Source organism: Gobio gobio (assembly GCF_949357685.1).
Source record: "Gobio gobio genome assembly, chromosome: 14".
Lineage (NCBI taxonomy): Eukaryota > Metazoa > Chordata > Actinopteri > Cypriniformes > Gobionidae > Gobio > Gobio gobio.
Window position 1 is genome coordinate 7,836,999 of NC_137107.1, and position 22,566 is coordinate 7,859,564.

General features: G+C 37.3%; 1 protein-coding gene across 1 annotated transcript in view; it reads left to right on the top strand.

Annotated features, from left to right (window-relative positions):
• Positions 1-167: 167 nt before the first annotated feature.
• Positions 168-22,566, top strand: part of jakmip2 (janus kinase and microtubule interacting protein 2) — a 71,672-nt gene continuing 49,273 nt past the window's right edge. Inside the window, exon 1 of the mRNA XM_079835115.1 lies at positions 168-298. The gene's annotated coding sequence lies outside the window, so the exon portion shown is untranslated. The remainder of the gene's footprint in view (positions 299-22,566) is intronic.

Genomic DNA, 22,566 nt, shown 5'->3' on the forward strand with positions numbered 1-22,566 from the left:
AGGGGGGCGGGGCTACGCAGCATCATTCTGACATCGGGAGTGGGCGGGGCTTCAGAGCATCATTCTGACATCGGGAGTGGGCGGGGCTTCCGAGCATCATTCTGACATCGGGAGTGGGCGGGGCTTCAGAGCATCATTCTGACAGCAGAAGGAGGGCGGTGTTACGCAGCATCATCGGAGCTTGTCGTTTCATTGTACGGCTGCTGATGCTGAGAGGTCGCGCTGAGAAATATGTAGGACCATGATTGTGGATCTGAGGTTTGTGGACTGTGGCACATCGTGGCGGATTGTTTTCTAGGTAAGTGTAGTTTAATTCTGGGCGTGTGTTTGAGTCGCTGCTGTTTTAACGGTATGCGCGCGCCGTCGCTGAGATGAGAGAGAGAGAGACACCGGACGGAATGACTGTATTACCGCAGGGCTGATGGAAATGCAGATGGCTGAAATGAAGGCATGCACGACAGCCAGCAGCACTTGATGTTCATGATAGGGTGTTATTTCTGTATGGATGTGTTGGTGGGGAATGGGCGAGCTCGGCCTGCGCGTGAGATTCAGCCCTGCAGGCCGTGCGCGAGGACACACTGATGCGGTGCAGGCACACACTCACTAATGCTGCTCATATTTAATAGCGGCCAGTTCTCATCAAAGAAGGATCATTTGACAGGCCTAAGGCAGTCTATCACATGGCTTCTCCTATATGGTCACTCCGGCTTCCTAAAAACATGCATATTGATATTTCAAATATTTAGAATTTCCTTGAGAAATTAGCTTTGTATTAAAGGCTATTGCTATTCAAGAATGCTTCAGGATTGTGTTCAGTCCATACGAAAATTAGCCATGGTTTAAAAATTAATAATAAAAAACATGGTTATTGTAGTTAAACCATGGTAACCACAAATTAACCATGGTATTTGTGGTAAAACTGTGGTTATAAAATAAAAAAAAAACATTGTTAGCATTGTAATTTACATTATTGACATTTCCATTAGGGAATTTTTAGGATTGGTTCCAAATTATGATAGAAATATTAATAGGAATCTTTAAGCATTTTGAATAGGGAACCAAATATGAGTATCCAGGGAATCCTTCAGGAAATGTCAAAATGTATGTACAGTATTGTGTCATTTGTTTGTATATTAAAATGCTTATTGTTATTAAAACCAACATTATGTATTTTTTTACTCTATATATAATCTGTTTGTTAGTCAATATATTACAATAAGCAATTGGTCAATGTGCCCTACACTTTATTATGAAACCTGTTCAACATATTGAGCTATTTAAAACGTATTTCATTGATATAAGCATAATAGCTAACCATGGTATTTGTGGTAAAACTGGTTATACAAAAACAAAACAAAAAACATGGTTAGCCTACTACATATTTGCCATAATAATAATAATAATAATAATAAAACACCTTGATTCATTTTCATTAGGAAGGATCCCTATTGTAATTTACATTATTGACATTTCCATTAGGGAATTTTTAGGATTGGTTCCAAATTATGATAGAAATAATAATAGGGAACCAAATATGAGTATCCAGGGAATCCTTCAGGAAATGTCAAAACTGAGTAATTTATGTACAGTATTGTGTCATTTGTTTGTATATTAAAATGCTTATTGTTATTAAAACCAACATTATATGTATTTTTTTACTCTATATATTAACTTTTTGTTAGTCAATATATTACAATAAGCAATTGGTCAATATGCTCTACACCTGTTTGAGCTATTTAAAACATATTTAATTGATATAAGCATAATAGCTATTCAATTATACATATCATTAATATATATTAATTATTATCTATATCTGTTTGGAACTATCCAAAGTGTTGTCACTATGATTTTGGATAGAGGCATTATTCTTAAAATCTATTTTACAGAACGGGTCTAACTGGAGAAACTGTGTACATTAATTTTAGGTATTTAATTTTTTTGGGTTGCATGAAATTGAATGGAAATATCTTTAGGGGTGATGGAGCACAACAAGCATTTTTACTGGTTTAGCTGAAGCTGAACTGAATTACATAACTGTAAGTTTCCAGACTAACTCTTGTGTGTTAGCCTCCGGGATTTGAGGATGTTGTGTATTGCGTGGGTTAAGGACAGCGACTGATCTGTGTCTGTGTTTGTGGTGTCTGGCGTTTGGAGTCAGTGGATGCAGATCTGGGTCATGATGCCAGTGTGTTTGTACGTTTGCCTCATGCTAACAGGAAATGGGCCAGTGGAAGACTGTACCGTCCCATTGACATCCCAGTACCTCCAACTAGAGGATTTTATTCTGTAGGATGAGATACAGCCATGTTACTACTTCAGTGAAAATGTCTTCATACCTCATGTTACTAAATGTGAGTCTACCGATTCATCACATGCAGATTTATTAGTGGTTTTTGCTAAGGCAAGCATCACTATTACACGTACTTGTAGTTAGGGATTTTACCAACTTTACAGTACAGGAAAAAATACACCAAGCCTTTGTTTATTTTTATTACATTTTGTTTTTTAAAGCGTATTTGAGTAAATCTGGCAAGATCTTTTGTTACTTTGAAAAATTGGGCCCATTTCATTTAAGTGCCTTACATATTTGCCAACAAAATGTAAAAGATAAGTCATACAAAAAGAGACACATTCCCAAAGATTGGGAGTGCTTAAATGATTAGTTCACTTCAAAATGAAAATCTACTCACCCTCATCTCATCCAAGGTGTTCGTGTCTTTCTTTCTTCAGTCGAATGTTTTTTTTTTTGTAAGAAAACATTCCAGGATTTTTCTCCACATAATGGACTTCAATGGGAACCAACGGTTGAAGGTCCAAATCAATGCAGTTTCAAAGGAAGGGCTTCAGAGGCTCTGACCGATCCCAGACGAGGAATATCTTATCTAGACAAACCATCTGACATTTTCAAAAGATATTTAAAATGATTTTTTTTTTATCTAAATTGCTCATCTTGTGCGGAGCTCCACGGATTGCGTAATCACGTCGAAAAGGTCACGCTAGACGTAGGCAGAAGTACCGCCACTCGTGTTTACAAAAGGGTTAAAGCGTTAAAAGCATGGGCGTCACTAGGACCTTTTTAGGGGTGCTTCAGCCCCCCCTAAACTTCTGCCCAGCCCCCCTAAAAAATGTGTGATTAACCTTTATAACATATGAAACTTGCGGGAGGCTTCACCTTCATCCCGTCTTTTAATCAGCGTGTTCTTCAATCCGCTGTGGCGGCGAATAGAGCGCACGTCAGAAGCAGAGGTGTGTGTGTTCATCTGAGCTCTCATTGGTCTGTCACCGCTCGTCAATGTCAAAATATTTTAGAAAACCAATCAAATCAGAGTAGGCGGGCTTTATGTTCACAGAAGCTGCTGAGGCTGAGCGCGAATTTTAGCAGCGCGACTCAACGTCAAGTGCGACATATGTAGCTAAACTAAACATTTCATATTTGACAGCTGCTTCTTTGTTGAACTGTTAAACAAATGACAAAAATATTCAGGCAAATTAATTAACTTTTGTCTAATTTCGCCATTTTGAATTGAAATAGGCCTATGTAATGTCATTTTTAATATAATTAACAAACAAGACATATTAACAAAGCCGTTTTCTTCAGATTAGGCCTAAGATTAATAGTAATGAATGTGTACATATTGTAAATTAATATTATTCCATTTGTAACATTAAGAAAAAAAAAAGCTCAGCTTTTTTCAGCCTGTATTGGGCATAAGAATAGTAATGAATGTGTGCATATTGTGAATACATTTAATACATTTAGTTACCTAGCTTTCCTGTTAGCCTTCAGTAAATTAACATGTCTACAAAAATTATTCATAAAACATAAATATCAGTTAAACATATGTTTAACTGTCTTCACTGACAAAAATGGAAAAAACTTTATCAGTCATATCTGCCTGACATGGTTTTCAAGCTATTGTTATCTCATTTTTTGGCGTTCAGAACATCTTAAAATGCACATATGTAGATCATGGAAATCTAAATGTTCTCAGGGGAGCAAACCCCTGACCCCCCTAACTACCTCACATTGGGGATCTCCGTGATTATAAACCTGCAAACATTGTATGAATAAGGGATAGGCTACAATATGGTCATGCAGAATTAGGCATTAATATTTGCTTTATAAGTAATAATAAATACCCAATATCCTAATATGCGTACTAATAAGCTATTAATAGTGAGAATTGGAGCCTAAACTAAATTGTTACCATTTTTTTCCCCATACCCTCACTGGGGGCTGAGCCCCCCTAAAATGAAAATCCTAGAAACGCCCCTGGTTAAAAGTATATACATTTGAAATATCTTTTGTTGTAGATCAGACTCTATTCCTCGTCTGGGATCGGTCAGAGCCTCTGAAGCCCTTCAATTGAAACTGCATTGATTTGGACCTTCAGTTGGTTGCCACTGAAGTCCTTTATGTGGAGAAAAATGCTGGAAGGTTTTCCTCAAAAAACTTCATTTCTTTTCGACTGAAGAAAGAAAGACATGAACATCTTGGATGAGATGGGGGTGAGTAAAATATCAGGGGATTTTCATTTTGAAGTGAACTACTCCTTTAACACAGACTTAAAAAAAAAAAAATTGTAGCATATTTCCTGGGACATCACCAGAGTTTAATGTGCACATTTGAGCTGATATAGGCTGCTGGCTTGCTTATGCAATATAGAGAAAAAGATATAAAGTGAAAAAAGACATAGAACATTGTTAATCAATGCAGAATAGCATGTAGATACCCATATGACTCAAAGAGGCTTGCCTTTATGGTGACTGGTTACTGAGAGGCTTTAGAATGAACCATTTGTGATTTGCGATTTAAAATGTGATTTTTTTAAAGGGCTGATGAATTGAGAAATCAACTTTCCCTTGAACTTTTGATATATAAAAGGTCATAATATCCTGTAAGTTTCAAAGCTGAAAACGGTAAAAGAAAAAAGAAAAGCTTTTATTGACACCCAGGGCGGGACTGGGGCAAAAAAGTGGCCCTGGACTTTCTGGCACAAAGCGGCCCTGAAGGATTTATTATAAAATATTATATTATTAAGAGAAAAATATGAGAATAATATGCAAAATGAAACACTCCGTCCATGTCTTTAATATGAAATATTCTCTTATGCATCCACTGTGGGGAAAAAACCCTCCTGTACACTGAACAAAAACATATGGATTATCACATACTTTTCTTTAGAGAGAAGTCATATTTTTCCTATTTTTTAACCCAAAATAGGACGGAGTGAACTTTACTGGGTTCCCTATATTATTATGAACATTAATAATTACTATGATTTAGTTTGATGGTATTTTTGGTCTGGTTTTAATACAATTTACCGCCCGCAAAAAAACAACAACAAACAAACAAACAATGAAAAGAGTTAATGGTAACCATTGTAAATGAGCAAGCAGTTCAAAACAATATTATAACAAAATCATGACTTTACAAAAACACATTATATAAATAAAATAACATAAATATGATGTATGATAAATAAAACTATTTAACAAATACTTTAACATTTTACAATTGTATTTAATATTTTCAGTTTATACTGTAGAAATTACAACCTTTTTTTACTTCAAATGTTTTGCTGCTTTTTCTGCTTGAAAATGACAAGAATTGAAATGTATTTGTTGCGAGTGTAATTGTTTAGTTTTTTTATGTGATGTGTGGAAATTACTGCAGAACTTTTGGGGACATTTAAAATTGTGCAAAACAATCCCATATTAAACTGAAACCTCTCGGAGTTTGAAAAGCAAAAACAGATGTGCTTTTACAAAAATCATCAAATTGCAATAAAGGGCATTATATCCTCTGATCAGCTGTGAACTGAAGAGGTTTGGAGATGGAAAAAGAGAAAAAGTGACGTGTAGGCCAATTATAGTAACCCATAGTCGGAGTTAGTGCACACATATTAGGAATAGTGAGTAGTGAACACACACACACACACTGCAAACTGAAAATGATACGCCCTGCATCTCAATGCGCATATACTATCTGCCCTAAATAGTATTGAATATTACTAATGTCACATTCTATTTAGGATGGATAGTATGCACACTGGGACACAGGCAAGGAGCGCTGCAATAAAGCCACATATTTATAATAAAATAAATACCTACTGTTATTATTAGTACTACTTTTTAAATATTTTTTTAGGGCTGTCAAAAGATTAATCGCGATTAATCGCATCCAAAATAAAAGTTTGTGTTTACATAATATATGTGTGTGTACTCTGTTAATTATTATTTATATATAAATACACACACAAGCATGTACATATTTAAGAAAAAAAATATAATTTTTATGTATAAAACATTTATATTTATATATATTATAGATTATATAAATGTATATACAGTATATATATGCAAATATTTCTTAAATATATAAATGAATGTGTGTGTATTTATATATAAATAATAATTAACAGAGTACACACACATATATTATGCAAACACAAACTTTTATTTTGGATGCGATTAATCGCGATTAATCTTTTGACAGCCCTAATTTTTTTATAATAGCCTGTAATGATAAATACATTATAAAAATAAAAATTTTAATTAAATTAGGTGTCTCTCCTCCCCATTTCCTCTCAATCTCTATACATATCTGTATACGTCTATTTACATCTACTAACTTTCATTACGTGCATTTATAACGTCACATGCCTGCACGTTGAACGTGATTTTTCTTTAAAGGGGCTATATGCAACTTTTTCCCCAAAATAAACGTAACAATAGCCTTTTTATTTTACCATTTATGACTCAAACATCTCCTGATGAGCATACTGACACCTTGTCCGCTCACAGTGGGTGCACCTATAAGCCTGTATCCTATTTTTCATATTTTCTGTCGGGTCGGATTTTTCCTGCGCTGTCTGCGGATGTGTGACGTCACCACCACTGCGAGAGCGAGCAGAAAGGAAGAGCAGTTCTGTTTTTTGGCCACAGGTGTCAGTCGCGAGTTTAAATTTCAGAAAAACGCATATAGCCCCTTTAATGAGGGGGAGAAGGAGGCGGGATGTATGAGGACGGATTACTACAGCACTTGTATCGTTGCATTGAATGGCTATAAGCTGTGAGAAGACAGTGTCAGGCAATGTCAATTGGACAAAATAGAGACCGTAGATGTAAAGAAATGAAGTTGCTTGTCATGTTTTCCTAACAAGCAACCACATTTTTTTAAATAAGCCCAAAAAAACGTAAACCGCAACTTGTGATTTTTTAACGCGACTTGCCAAAAAAAGAAGCCCAAAGTCGCAGACTTGGCAACTATGCTAACAGACAGCAGACAAACGCCAATCCACCTGTCACTCAAAGTGACCACCCCCTTAATTATGCAGAACTTTAAGGTTTTATATAATGTAAACGAATGAGTTATAAAAACATTCACCCCCCTCACAGTCTTCATGAAGGGCAAAATTAGCCGTATAGACCAAAACCACAATGTGTCCCAGGCTGTAAACGTGTTCTTCTGCTGTAAAGTTGGGCATTTTAACATGAGCTCAATGAGATTTTGCTCCTTCTGGAGTCTGTCTCTAGTGGCCAGTCGATGAATTGCATTTTAAGTCACTTCCGTATTGGCTTCAAGAGAAACTGCGGGAGGTTGCCGCTTGAGCGGTGCGCGCATAGATATACATAATAAAGGCTAGATGTCTTACGGCGGAGTCTCTAACGCAGGGGTGGGCAACAGTTTTAGTCTGAGGGCCACAGTTACTGTGGCAAAGTAAACGGAGGGCCACACTTTGGACAATTGCAATTAAACATAGTTACATGATTAAATCGTACAAATTAATTAAATGCAGACATGTATAAGGCTACAGTTACTTTGACTTTTACCAGCCTATTTCAAGGCCTAATATATATATTTGTGCGGCCTGTCTGACATAAGCTACTCTAAGGTTACAATAACTGGATTTACTTTCAAGGATTCATTTACTACACTACCCTGCATATTGTTCAACTGTCATTCATACCAGCTGTAGCTATTCAAGATCGAAAACTATTTACAAAACTGCAAATGTATGTGTGCAGGTTACATTAACATACAGACTTCAGGCAATCTGGCTTGGAATTATAAAATTTAATTGGGGATACCTTCATCACTGAATGAAAAACATTTTCAGCTTATTTCTCTTGTTATTATTGATTTTTTGGTAATTTCTTTTTTAACATATGTTGTTTAAATCTTTTATAAAATAGAACAATTTAAGTGCAGATCAACTTCATCACACGTATGTTTGCTTGAAAAATAAAGAACAACATGGAATAGTTCAATGCGTCTCACAGAATTTAAATTTGATTTAGCTGTATCATCATCGCCATAAGAAATAGCAACATGAAACTGAACAATGTTGTAAAAATAACATCAATCAAGGGTAACTTAATGGAACTTTGTAAAGTCACAAATTGTAATTTCACACAGCGACATCTGTTGGATTGTCAGATAAAGGCGGCGTGTGTGTCCGGCTGCAGTATGAAATGCAGTATGAAATGGGGCACGTGAAATTGTTAAGGGGGCTTAACTTTATACCATCAATGATCAATACACACTGATAACTAGCTTAATAAAAAGATAAGCCAGCGTCCCCAGTGAGTTTTTTCAAGGCAATTCCTATTTTAGATTGTTCCCCCTTAATGTTTCCATGGCGATGCGTCATATTTGTCACGTGACACCGCACCCACAATAACACTGTATTACAGATGCATCGCTTTTATTCCCAGAGAATCAGGGTCATCAGTTTCTCCCGAAATACGTGCAAGTAAGTGGCCGGTGAACTGTGACAAGAATAGAGTAAACTTAATAGTTACTTCCACTATGTTTGTCTGGTATAATATCACTTCGGAAAAATTATATTTGAATAGATTGTTATTGCTGCTTCCACAGCCATCAGTGTGTATTTTACAAACTCCAAATGTATTGTTTTAGGCCTACTCGTGCTTATGTGTATTGAAATGTCTGAAACCTAAAATAAACATTATGAGGTTGAAAAAAACTGCATAGTTGTGATATATGACAGCGCTGAGGCTGAGCTCGTCCGTTTCTGGCTCAGCGCCAACCAACGCGCAAAAGCACAGTTTGAAACCGGCAGTCATGCGACGTCACTGAACATTCAAATACCATGTGGGACCGTACTCTCAGGGGCACAGAAGTAAAAATCCCATATATGTGACCATAGCGATCAAAAGCTTAAACATTTCATTTGTAATCCTGAATATAAAAATTCAACTTTCATCCAAATTGCCAGCACATCGCGGGGGCCGGATTGAAGCACTATGCGGGCCGGATCCGGCCCCCGGGCCGTATATTGCCCATGTATGCTCTAACGTCATCACCAGCAGCCATCTTGTCACAGGCAGGGCTCTGTGGTACCTGATGATCTGCATGAACACAAATACTCTTATCTCACTGAAATCTTGACGGATTTACAAATGGTCTGGCTTCTTACAAACGTTATTAACGTGGCTATAATTCTGGATGCTTGAACAAATTATGAATAATTTTTCATTAGTATGCAGTGTCGTAACTACATCTCTGACGTTTATAACAAACCAAACAGTTTGAAAATCGGTAGAAAATTGCGCAAGTTATGGTTATTTAAAAAGTGCAAGCACCATGAAAACAATGTTACGAGTGAGCGAGCTGACTGGGACAAGATGGCCGCCAGATGCGGACGTCCACCTCCATTGGCCAGCAGCGCGGATGAGACATCTAGCCTTTATTATGGTTATCTATGGGCGCGCGTGCGACCAAGAAGATTCAGCGTAGCTCACAGCGCCATCTGCTGGTGAAAATAATCACTACAGGATTGCTCCTATTAGCAACAGCTGCTGTATGTTGGTCGGGCTTTTTTGTATTTGTAAACCGGGGCTATCCCCAAAAAACGGGGACGTCTGGTCACCTTACTCTACATCCTCCTGCTACATCTTTTCTACATTTTAAACTTGGGTGCGTCCCACACCTGACACATTGGCAACTACCCAATCACTCGAACATGGTGGCAGCAAATTATGCACTGGCAAGCACCATATACAAATGTTTTCTAAGATCTGAACAGGGCCGGCCCAAGCCCTTATAGGGCCCTAAGCAGAATTTTATTTGGGAGACCCTCTGTGCCACCAATATGATTGACTATTGTCAATTCTTGATAATTCGCACACCCAGTATCAATTTTAGTAGTTGTAGCTGTGTTGCTTACATCATGTCTGGCAGTAATGGTTTTACGGTTTTTAATTGTAACAGTAGCAAACCCACAGGAATGGTCAGGTGTTAATATTCAAAGCCTTACTGTACTACAGTTCAGACTGGGATATGTACTTAAAAAAAAAAAATGTAAGTAGTCTCTTATGTTGAATATGCTCACTTTTCCCCGGGATTCTTTGATGAATAGGAGGTTCAAAAACAGCAGTTCTCTGAAATTGAAAGCTTTCAAAAAATCCTAAAAATATTGTACACAACTGTTTTCACCATTGATAATAATCATACATGTTTCTTGAGCATCAAATCCTCCTATCAGAATAAATTCTGAAGGATCATGTGACGCTGAAGACTGGAGTAATGATGATAAATTCAGCTTTGATCACAGGAATACATCACACTTTATATTCACATATAAAACAAATGTTTTACATTATAATAATATTTCAAAATATAACCGTTTTTACTGTATTTTTGATCAAATAAATGCATCCTTGCTGAGCAGATGAGACTTCTTTTAAAAACAAGAAATGTTGATTTCTTTCAAACATTAAACAGAGCTTTTATTTTGGCGGAAATAACATTTAATTTTTTGCATTCCGTTCGACTGTGTAGAAAGAACCTTATTATTTTCTAAATAAAAACTTCCAAAATATAGGCTACACAACTTATAATTCCAAGGGGACAAAATAGCAGTTTGCAGAAAAACATTTATTGAGAAACTGGAAGCTATGCTGTACAGACAAGATATTCGCACTAAACCATATCACATTCTCAAATCCATCCATTCATCAAAAGGTTACCGGGCAACTGATGAGTAACGATGGCGCCGCGAGCTCGTGCAATGCTGTCAGAATCAATCCGTGCATATATTAACCCTCTGGGGTTCTTCATTTATGGGTCACACTCAGGACCTTCGGGTCAAAAATGACCCGGAGGGCGGGATTAAGATAAAAAAGATTTATTTATTAAATAATTAAATATATTTTTGTTCAATAATATTTTTTCTTTTCTTTTTTGGTGTTTTGAGATAATTTTATGATTTATAATTAATATTTATGCAATAATTATGACCCATTTTTTCCCATTGAATATAATAAAAAAATTATATATATATATTTTTTTTTGAATTTTTTTTTTATTAAAGCTGTATTTCATTTTAGAGTCAAGCCTAGGCCTCATGAAAGCAATTTTTTAAATGAGATCGGTGCCATCCGGTGGACATTTTTATCACGCAATAGCACATTTTTACCACTATAGTGGATCTTGCGTTTTATTAAAAAAAATAAAAAATCGTAGCTTCATCGGAATGGTCCGAAACTTGATGACTTTATTGGTACTTGGTATATGAACACCCAAAAAAATTGGGGACAGGATTTGAAAAGCCTCAGTTGTCGTAAAAAAAAATTGTCACACTCAGGACCTTCGGGTCAAAAATGACCCCCATAGGAAATTAATGGGAAATTGGCAAAAATATGAGTTTTTTTGTGCATACAATCTACAAATCAGCCAGGATGCAGAAAAAAAGGACTCAACAGTGAAGGGGTGAATCTCTAAAACATCAAGACTTTTCAAATCCTGTCCCCAATTTTTTTGGGTGTTCATATACCAATAATACTAAATAATAAAGTCACCAAGTTTCGGACCATTCCGATGGCGCTACGATTTTTTTTAAAAAATTATAAAACGATTCAGGTCATTTTTGACCCGAAGAACCCCAGAGGGTTAAAAAACGTTACATTTTGCAGTTTATTTAGTAATTGTTTAAGGCCATTTCGCGATTTCAATCATCATGAAATAACATACTGCAAAAAGTAATGTCATGTGCTCTTGGACGCCCCCTGGTGGCAAAGGGGGCCCTAAGCAGCCGCTTAGTTCGCTTATGGGCCGGCTCTGGATCTGCACCTAACATGACCACAACGCAGCCCAGAGATCCTGTCATTTAGACAATCCCCTGTGAAAGCCTCATCCACATGACAGCCGTCAGCACAGATCCGGCTTCGGCTCCATACTGGCATGATGAATCCAATCTTCAATCCGATCTTCAAGCAAAAGGAACTGGATGAAATATTGAATGCTACGATCCACAATCTGATTTCGGACTTGTAATGCAGCCTGAATCAGAGGAGAACTGTCCCCCGACTGAGCCTGGTCTCCCGTTCTGTCCCCTAATGGAGGTCGGGTTCTTGCCACCGTCACCTCTGGCTTGCTTAGTTGGGGACACTTAATGTTCAATAATAATATTGATTTAGCTGTAGTGAGACTATTGGATGAGAACTGACCTGACCTGGACGATGACATCACTGTTTTCCGCAGATCTGCTTGATAGATGAAATAGCCTAATTTAATAATTGATGATCTTTACACTGAACTGACTTCAGCTGAACAATGACACTGTTGTGTTTTAGAGCCCATCATTGAATCATTTCCTGTGATCACTGTAAAACTGCTTTGAATAAAGCGCTATAGAAATAACGGGGACTTGACAAATATAGGCTATTACTGTACCTTTGCCTTTTCTGTAAATATCTATAATAATATATATAAGAGTGAGCTAAACTGGCAATGTGAATATTCACAAAATATATACAGCAGCTCATTTAATTTGATGCATCTTGTGCATCTGATGTGTTAGCCGATTTACAGTAAATGTTGCATTTGCTCATTTAAAAAAAGATTTTCCCCCCGTGGAAATAGCATTTGTGATACTGTGCGCATAAACGCTGGAAGCAGATGCATTCAGATGGATTTATGGATGCAGAGCCCTATGATAGACAGCTAAATCAGGCCGGATGCAGCAGCTCATTTGGGATGTCTGTAGACAGATGGGAAAGGGGAAATCAGATTATTGAACCACACAAACATATATTTTTAAATGCAGCATCCAGTGGCTACAGTGTGCGCTTTTGTGATTCAGTCGTTTCTGGGTTAATATGGTATTAGTGAAAGTGCTTTAGTGTGGCGTCGAGGTGAATTCTGCCCTGGACTGTTTTTCTAAATGATTGTCTTTCATGCATGTGTACAGTGATTAATGATAATAATAACCTCTATGCATTATTAAAGTTAGCATGTTGTGCTAAACGCAGAATTTGGTATACACAACCTGATGTCCAGAGAAGAAATGATGATTATTACTCCATATTAACTGAATGTAATGAACAGGTTGATTTCTTTCAATGAGGATATGAAAGAAAGGTATTCTTAGTATGTTGCTGTAAGTTTGGGATGAATTGAGCATCGGTAATCTAATGGATTCTGCTGTCAGACATGCCAAACATCTAAAGCTGTTAAATCTGAGATTCTGGTGGGCAGAAAGATTAACCACTCCATGAACTGGTACAAATTACACAACTAAGATTATCATCCTCTGCCAACAAGGTAGTAGTAAGAACATATACAGTAAATGTATATTGTTGTGAACTTTTATCTTCTAAAGTGTAGGAAACTCAGAAGATGAAGACCAGGAGACTTCGGGATCAAACAGAAGTTATTCTTTTAATGAGAACTCTCTGTGCTGCAGGTCGTCCGAAAACAGTCTAATTTAACAGTACAAAATAATGCAATTTATCTACATTTCAGGGGGAGGGATTGTACCGCAGGGGAGGAGACATTCAAAATAGGGACACACCCCAAACATTCCTGTCTCATCAGCCGTAATTCAATCAGCATAACAGTGTCATTCAAATGCATAGATGCTAATCCAATCACTCAGGCAGTATTGCTCTAAACTTGTCATGGTAAATAGTCAGGAAGTACATAAAGACAAAAGACGTAATGTATCAAACACTTACACGGTCTGACGTAATCTCCTTAGAATTTCCTCAAGTTTACTTCAAAATGTAAAACACAAATATAGATAATGTTTTCAGTTATATTCTATTACATTGGAACCTAGATATAACAAGGTATACATTTGTAATCCCACAATATGTATATGTATAGTTTCCCCAATGATGGTCAGGACATATTACAGCAACGTGTTACAGAAAGCAATTTTGGTGGCAGAGTGAAACGCACTTTCATGTGCAGAAGATATTTTCAATAAAGGATAATAGTTTAATCAGGTTATATATTGTAACATGTTCTAAATGTTATTGTGTTGCAGATGACAAGGAGTTTGATGTTTATGTTGCACTGTCATCATTAACTGCATTACCTGTTATTGGATGTTTGGGTTAAATATGCAAAGAGACTCCACCCCTGGGGTGGTTTTGGGGAAAAGCAGGGAGAAGGGGGCAGAAGAGTGCCTCGCTGTTTCAAGTGCGGTTCTCTGTTCAAGTCAGGGTGTGTACGGTAGGGCTGCGCAATATCGAAATAATCGAAATATCGCAAATGTACATATCGCAATATGCATATCGCAAGGGTACGCAATATCTGAATGAATTTAATGTGCTACTTCAACATTGTGAAGAGTGTACGTTTTAGGTTGACGCATATAGCAGAGAATAGACTGGGCACACGACTGTTACTTATGTAACTTGCTTGACATTAAAAAGAGTTATTAAACGCAATAACTTGCAAAAAAACAACTCCGCTAACATCTTGGTGCCAGATACCACAGCACACCTTCAGGGTCACTCTTGTAGATGTGCGCTGTTTGTAAAGGCAGCAGGTGAAGGGCCTACAGCATATTAGGCAGGTGGTCATAATGTTTTGGCTTTATGCATATGCTTTCGGGGTTTCTGATGAAACCTTTATGCTCTGATATGATAATCTTCAGTTTCATGTAGACCACAGGCCCACAGGGATGACACTTGAGGTAATCCAGCGTAATTTGAAGTTGTACATTGCCTTTATATATTTGATTTATGTTTTAAATGCATGAGGTTTTGGTAACGCTTTTAGATTACAGCCCGGAAAGTATTGCGTAAGTAAAACGAATTTACAACGTAACTTTCTGTAATTATAGTGTAATTATAAAGTACATACGTGTAGGTAAAAGGGAACAATATGTAAAAACACGTACACAATCTAATATCACTCGGAAATCTTTATTTGAAAAACAACTTTCAAAATTTACGACACTTATTATTTTTATTTATTTGTTTCTCTTGCTTGGCTTCATCCTCCTCTTGTTCCTCTTCTTTTTCGTTCTTGCCACAGATGAATCTTGAGCAGGAATAAGCACCACTTTAATTTACAGCCTGTAGATTCATACTTACCCTGTAACTACATGAAACAAGAGGGGAACAAGCACCACTTTAATTTACAGCCCTGTAACTACATGAAACAAGAGGGGAACAAGCACCACTTTAATTTACAGCCCTGTAACTACATGAAACAAAAGGGGAACAAGCACCACTTTAATTTACAGCCTTGTAACTACATGAAATAAAGAGGGGAACAAGCACCACTTTAATTTACAGCCCTGTAACTACATGAAACAAGAGGGGAACAAGCACCACTTTAATTTACAGCCCTGTAACTACATGGAATTACAAGTACCACTTACCCTTTAACTACACACTAACCCCTTTAATTAAAAAATACAGTATAAATAATTTGTTAAATTTCCTGGTAGTTCCCCCTTTATTTCCCAAATATTACATATTGTTCCCTTATACCTACACATACATACTTTATAATTACACTATAATTACCGAAAGTTACGCTGTAAATTTGTTTTACTTATGCAGTACTTTCCGGGCTGTAATCTAAAGCATTACCGAGGTATTTATTGAACGGGTGAAAACTTTTGAATCTAGTGTTTTTTTTCTGTCCCATTTTTATTACAGTTTCTCTGAATGGTTTGAAGGATCTGACCGCACACCACAGTCAAGATCAGGCACTGCAGTATTTCCACTAGATGTGCTTTGTAATAAAAGTTTTTTTTTTTTTTTTTTTTTTTTTATCAATTGAACTGCAGGTTACGTGCAACAGTGGAGAGCGCATCAGGTTGTTTTAATGCAAGAGCACACATTGTCTAAAAGATTGCATTTAGGTTTTATCCTTTATAAATATGTTGATTTTTTTTTGTTATTGGTGGGATTTAAGCATCCTCCAGTTGTGTTTAGTTGTCCCTTCAGTTGAGAAGTGCTGACATCTGTATTAAAGTGATGAGTGTGCTAAAACATGACAGATTCTGTCAGAGTAACCCTTCATTTAAAATACTCACACGGCTCCTTTGGTTTGAGCTCAGTGGAGTATAAGCACCCTGGATGGATGAGCAGTGAAATATATATTTTCACATGATCAAGAGACAGTGAACGTGTCTCACAATCTGTGCTCATCTCACTGTGCTTGATGGTTTCAGTAAGTACTCTGGTCATATGGAAAATGGCTACAGATCCATTTGAGATCTGTTATAATCAATGGAACCGTCTACACTGGCATTGATGTCTACTAAGGCCGTTGTGGCAACATTTCTATTTTGGGTGCACTGCAGTTCTCCCAGCCAAGACTTCTTGGAATTTGGAAATACCGTATGTGTGAATTACCAGCTATGTACTATATTTTAGTCTTTTTATATTTAACTACCTTCTGTCAAAGTCAGATTGGGATATTTCTGGTCTGGTAACAGTAATACAGTCTAAGCGGTCATAAGTCCATTAGACATACAATAGTGTAGAGTTAAAATTCATGGTTGCAAAAATACTTATTTATATTGTAATTGTCCTCTGGTTGCAGAGGTGTAAAGAGTACCTGAAAACCATACTTGAGTAAAAATACAGATTCCTTACAGCGAAAATGACTCCTTTACAAGTTACAAGTCACCAATTCCAATACAACTTGGATGTCTTAAATGTCTTAAAGTATCTGATTTTAACAATACTTAAGTATTTTACTCGTACTGAATGTAGGCTCAACGATGCACTAGCCCTCGACACCTGGGAGACATACCAGTGAAAATAAGAAACTATTGATTTGTAAGATGAGAAATCATGTTTATTTTCTAAAATCAAATATAAAAAAAACTCAATATTGCAATAAAATCAAGGTCGACACAACAGCCTCTTAAACGTCTTCAAACTCTCAGATCTCAGTTAAGCTCAAGTGCACAAAAAGGCCACAAGTAAACCAATATCATTCAAAAACTTCTCGTCAATAAAGCAGATAAATAAAATCATGTTAAGTAAAACAGTCAAAGCCTTCTTGCACTGGATGTGCTGGTTTCAGCCTCATCACCGGCTGCAGTCATGAGCTCATCTCATAAATCAAACACCTGCGATTCATCAACTCCCTGCTAATGCACTCACATTCATGTAAAGGAGCCTTGTTGACATGTCTGGGTGAGTAAAGGGAAAACGCTCAAGATATAGTACCTTCAAATGCCCTTAGATGGCGATATCGCTTCTTTATAGCGGAAACAAACTGCTGCAGAAAAAGTTAGGTGCCATGCAAAATGTAATGTGTAATTTCATTACTCAACACAAACGTATTGGAGTAAAAAGTAAATTTACTTGTTCAAAAGTTTAGTCAAGTAAAGAGTAAAAGTAGCTGATATATACTCAACACAACGACAAAAGATACTTAAGTACAGTAGCTAATTTCATTTACTCAATTACTTTACACCACTGTCTGATGGAGAACACCGTAAGTGATGGCTTCTAAATGTAATGTCAAATTGAACGTTTTAAATGACTATAAGGAATAACTGAAAATAATTCTCAATTATTCTGCTTATACTACGGTTACCACACCTCAAAACAATGTCAGATGATTTATTTCAAGACATTTGTCAGGTTTTTGTCCTTAAAATGCTCTTGTGTGTAGGAACAATTTCTTACGCATCTCATCCCACAACTCTGTTGCTAATTCCAAAACATTTTAGAGCTCGTAATGAGCCTTGAGCCACTGATGGCAGAATAATGCAGTTATTAATGCAGTTATTAGAGAGAGAGAGGGAGATTAAGTATTGTATGAGTCTCTCAACTGCAGCGTCTCTGCTAATAGTGAAACTGTAAGATGATCTGCTTCAAGAACAGCGCAGTTATTACCTCGCTAGTCAGAAATGGCATGTCGTTTTTAAGTTGTTAAGCTATTTTACTGATAAACTTATCAGAGCAGCGCTGACGACACGTTTCCATGCGAGTGTGTGTCTGTACTGTGTATGTGTGTGTTTGTGTGTGTGTTTGAGCGGGAGAAAGAGATTATGTGCTCTCCGTACATAATAAAATGTCATTTTGTGCATGGAAATAATGTGTCGTTTTTGTCCTATTGCTTGCTATATTTATGTGCTTGTTAAGTGTCGCTGTGTATTTTGTTTCTTTCTAGACTGACAAGCCAGACCCACATCAAGATGTTGGGTCTGGGAACACACCATTGGCAGGGCTCAATCCTTTCTTAAGAATGACTTCAGTGCCGTTCTTTTCTCAAAGAAAAGCTTAAAGGGTTAGTTCACCCAAAAATGAAAATTCTGTCATTAATTACTCACCCTCATGTCGTTCGACACCCGTAAGACCTCCATTCATCTTCAGAACACAAATGAAGATATTTTAGTGTAAAGCTGATGCTGAGAAAGGCTTCAGATAGGCCTCCATTGGCATTCAGTACATTTACACTCCCAAGACCCATAAAAGGCACTTAAAACGTCGTTACAAAGTCACCACAGTGACTCTACAATAATTTTACGATGCGACGACAATAGTTTTTGTGCGCAAAAAAAAAAATGAGAATATGACGCAGATCCGGCGTTCGGACACATGACCCAGAAGGGATTTGTTTACAAGCAGAGGAAGACGCGCTTATCTAAGCTATTGGATTCTACCTTGATCGTGCTGTAGGTCTCGGCGTAGTGCTCAAAATGGGGCTTAAGTGTGCATTTCATGGATTCCCGAACGCTGGCGCTACGTCATATTCTCGCGCATGCGTCGTGGAGGCACACACGGAAGACAATAACAAGTTGGATAAAGGTGTTATTTTGATTTTTTTTTGCGCACAAATACTATTGTCGTCGCATCGTAAAATTATTGTATAGCCACTGTGGTGAGATGGACTTTGTAACGACGATTTAAGTGCCTTTTATGGGTCTTGTGAGTGTAAATGTACTGAATGCCAATGGAGGCCTATCTGAAGCCTTTCTCAGCCATCAGCTTTCAACTAAAATATCTTCATTTGTGTTCCGAATATGAACGATATGAGGTCTTACGGGTGTCGAACAACATGAGGGTGAGGAATTAATGACAGAATTTTAATTTTTGGGTGAACTAACCCTTTAACTCCAAGTCTTCCAGAGTTGCGGCCAAAGCCGAATCGAAAGACCGCTGTTCGCCAGCTTCTTTGTAGCACGCAGAACCGCCGCGACTCTGCCGTCATTATGTTCAGCCCGCCCACCGACTCTATACACGATACACTGCCTGCAAATTAGATTTGCTGCCGCTAGAGTGCGTCTAGATTTCTAGGCTAGTTGTCGTCTGTAAGGATCTTTGAAATAACTGAAACCATTTGGCGGAGTGATATTGAGCTGTAATGCGGTCAAGACATGCTGGAACTACTTTAGCCATGCGTTTCCCTGAAGATAACTGCACACCTTAGAACGTCCGTCAACCAATCAGATTCAAGCATTCAGCAGCCCCGTAGTATTACTTATAGTATAATCTTTTGTCATGCTTTAAGTTTTACCGACAGCATTTTTACATGCATTAATTTAAATTCAATTTCAAAATCTGAAAGTTGTGTCTATATGAACTCTAAACGTTGCGATCCAATTTGGATTACATATATTTTGAACAGAACCTCTGTGAATGTGGTACCACGAGTATAATTTTTGTTTTCGCCTTGATGAAGCTGAAATTTACCACAAAAGCTTTTATTTTTAGCAAATGTTTGGTACATATTTAGTCTCTCCAGGTTAACATCACCCCTTACAATCCAATCAAAATTGAATTTGGATCAAGCTCAATCCGATTGATTGAGGTGTTTTCATGAAGGCTTTTAAGTCTGATTGAGCCATTATGAATGCTATAATAACGGATTATTTGGGTGCATGTAAACATAGCTAATGAACGAGGAATGTAAGATAGAGACCAGGGCTCAGTTGCATGAAACCTCTTAAGTGGTTGTATCCTTAAGGGGAAAAATCCCTGAGGCAAGGGATTTCTTTAAGAGCGGTGCAACAAACGTCTTGACCCTCACCTAAGTGTTTATACTAAGCATTTTGCGATCGTTTCTGGCAAAACATAGCAATAGAGAAGCGGTTGCTATAGTTACGTAATCTCCCTTGTCAAAAAATCCCAAAGAATTCCTATAAGAAACCTGTACAGGATTCCATTTAGAATTTCTATCATATTTTGGAACCGTTCATATAGGATTCCGTTAGGAATTGTCTTATAGGATATTTAGGTCTTGTCCTATAAGATTCTTATCTGATTCCTATAGGATTCTGTGGGAATTGTCTTACAAGACAATACATAAATATCCAATTGGGCCTCTCTCTCTCTCTCTCTCTCTCACACACACACACACACACACACACATTACTTTAATAAAAAGTCAAATATCACAGGACAAAGTGAATTTCCATAAAAATAAATCAGAATGTCCAATAGGATTCCAAGAATCCAATAAGATCCTAGAGGATAAACTGAAATTCCAACAGGATTTTTTGACAATGACTCGTGCAACAAACAGAACATAACGGACCACTGGCTTTTAAACAAGTTTAACATTTACTCAATTATACAGATGTACTATTTGATGTGGGTTATGGAGAATATTAAAGGCGGTCTGACGGACGACACGGAGCATCCTAAAATTCGAGCACATTGAGGCAAGCTACGACACCGGACCGGAGGATGTTCAAAATCCTGCCATAGTTTTCCATTAAATTACATTATATGTCCAACTTGTTGTTATTGTATTGTACTTATGCATCAACATGATTATTCACTGAATGACGTGACTCGATGCTTCCTGTGTGCTAACTGGCTTTACAGTAATGGAAACAAGAAATCTGAACCAAACTGGACAAAAACAGCTATATATTTTTAAAGACAGGGGAAAAACACCCAAGTCTGCCGCTATAATCAATCACTCTTGCACACAAGATTAAAACCTGGCATGAGATCATTAATTCAAGCGCACAGTGGATGTAATGAAAAAAATATGAAAACCAGGCTGTGGTGTTTAATAATATTTATTAATATTTTTGACAATACACACAGTTTCACGTCATACTTTCAACAGGCTTGCCCAAACCGAGTGTCTATTTACACCAAGTGCAAAAAGTGTGCCTTGTTAGCAAGCGCTATTCACACTAGCTCCGCCCAGCAATGCCTGGTCGGGCCACACAAGATTAAAATGACACACTTATTCAGTGGTGTAGTCAGTAGAGCATAAAGGTGTGGTCACATTGCACTTTTCATTCCATTGACTTCCATTCAAACGCATGCAAATGCATCAGACCGGAAACGCAAGCTCATGCGCATTTCACTGCAAGTTTGGTGATAGAAGATCGATATACGTCATGGCGTGACCTCTTGGCTGAATTAAAAGAACAATATTTTTGCAGTAAAGTCAAATAGATTGTAATTTTTTTTTTTTACGTTTTGAGTGTAGTATTATTTGTTATTTGTGTGGCTATCACCAGACCAAGCTCAATTGAAGATTGAACATTGGTCTGGGGAGTCTGCTGTGTATTTTCTACTGCACAAGAGGCGTGATAAACGAGCATAATTCAAATGACTCTGCACGCAATTGGATAGTCCTTCAACCAATCAGACCACAAGAGGCGTGATCAACGGGCAACAACCCATCGCTTCTCTATCGGTCATCGTGTTAAACCCGCCAATAGTGCACCAGGTGGATAAGCCAGTCTGTGATTGGTTCCCGCAAAAGTTTAACAGAAGCAGTAGAAGTGAATGTACAGGTTTCCAGACTGAGTTGCAGGGCGAAATCAAATCGCCGGCAGATCAGGCTGGGTTTACCCAGTCAAATTTGTTTATAAAATGAATGTTTATAAATGAATGCAGAGCTCGCTCTTCTCCCTTTTCCCATCACATATCACATAGGAAAGGCATTTACTTTCAATAAAGATAAAGAAAATGTTCTAAAAGTGCAAATAAAACGCCTGACGTATTGTTCAATAATAATAATAAGAGTATTTATGCGGTAGGGTTAGGGGTCGGTGTAGGGAGGGCTTTATTGACCCATTAAGGCGGCATCCATTTAATAATTTTAATAAATATAATAATTTACACTGAGGTGCAAATAGTATGTATCTTCCAAAATAAAGTATAAATAGCATCTAATTAGGGTAAACGTACCCATTAAGCACACTACTATCTTAGAGCTCATATTATAAAAAGAAAAATGTATCATTCTACTTGATGTCTTAACCCATTGATGTGTTTGTTACGATATACCTCCTGTAATGTCAGATCATTGCACACTGAGATATGGGTATTCATGTGTTCACTGTCTGGCGGCCA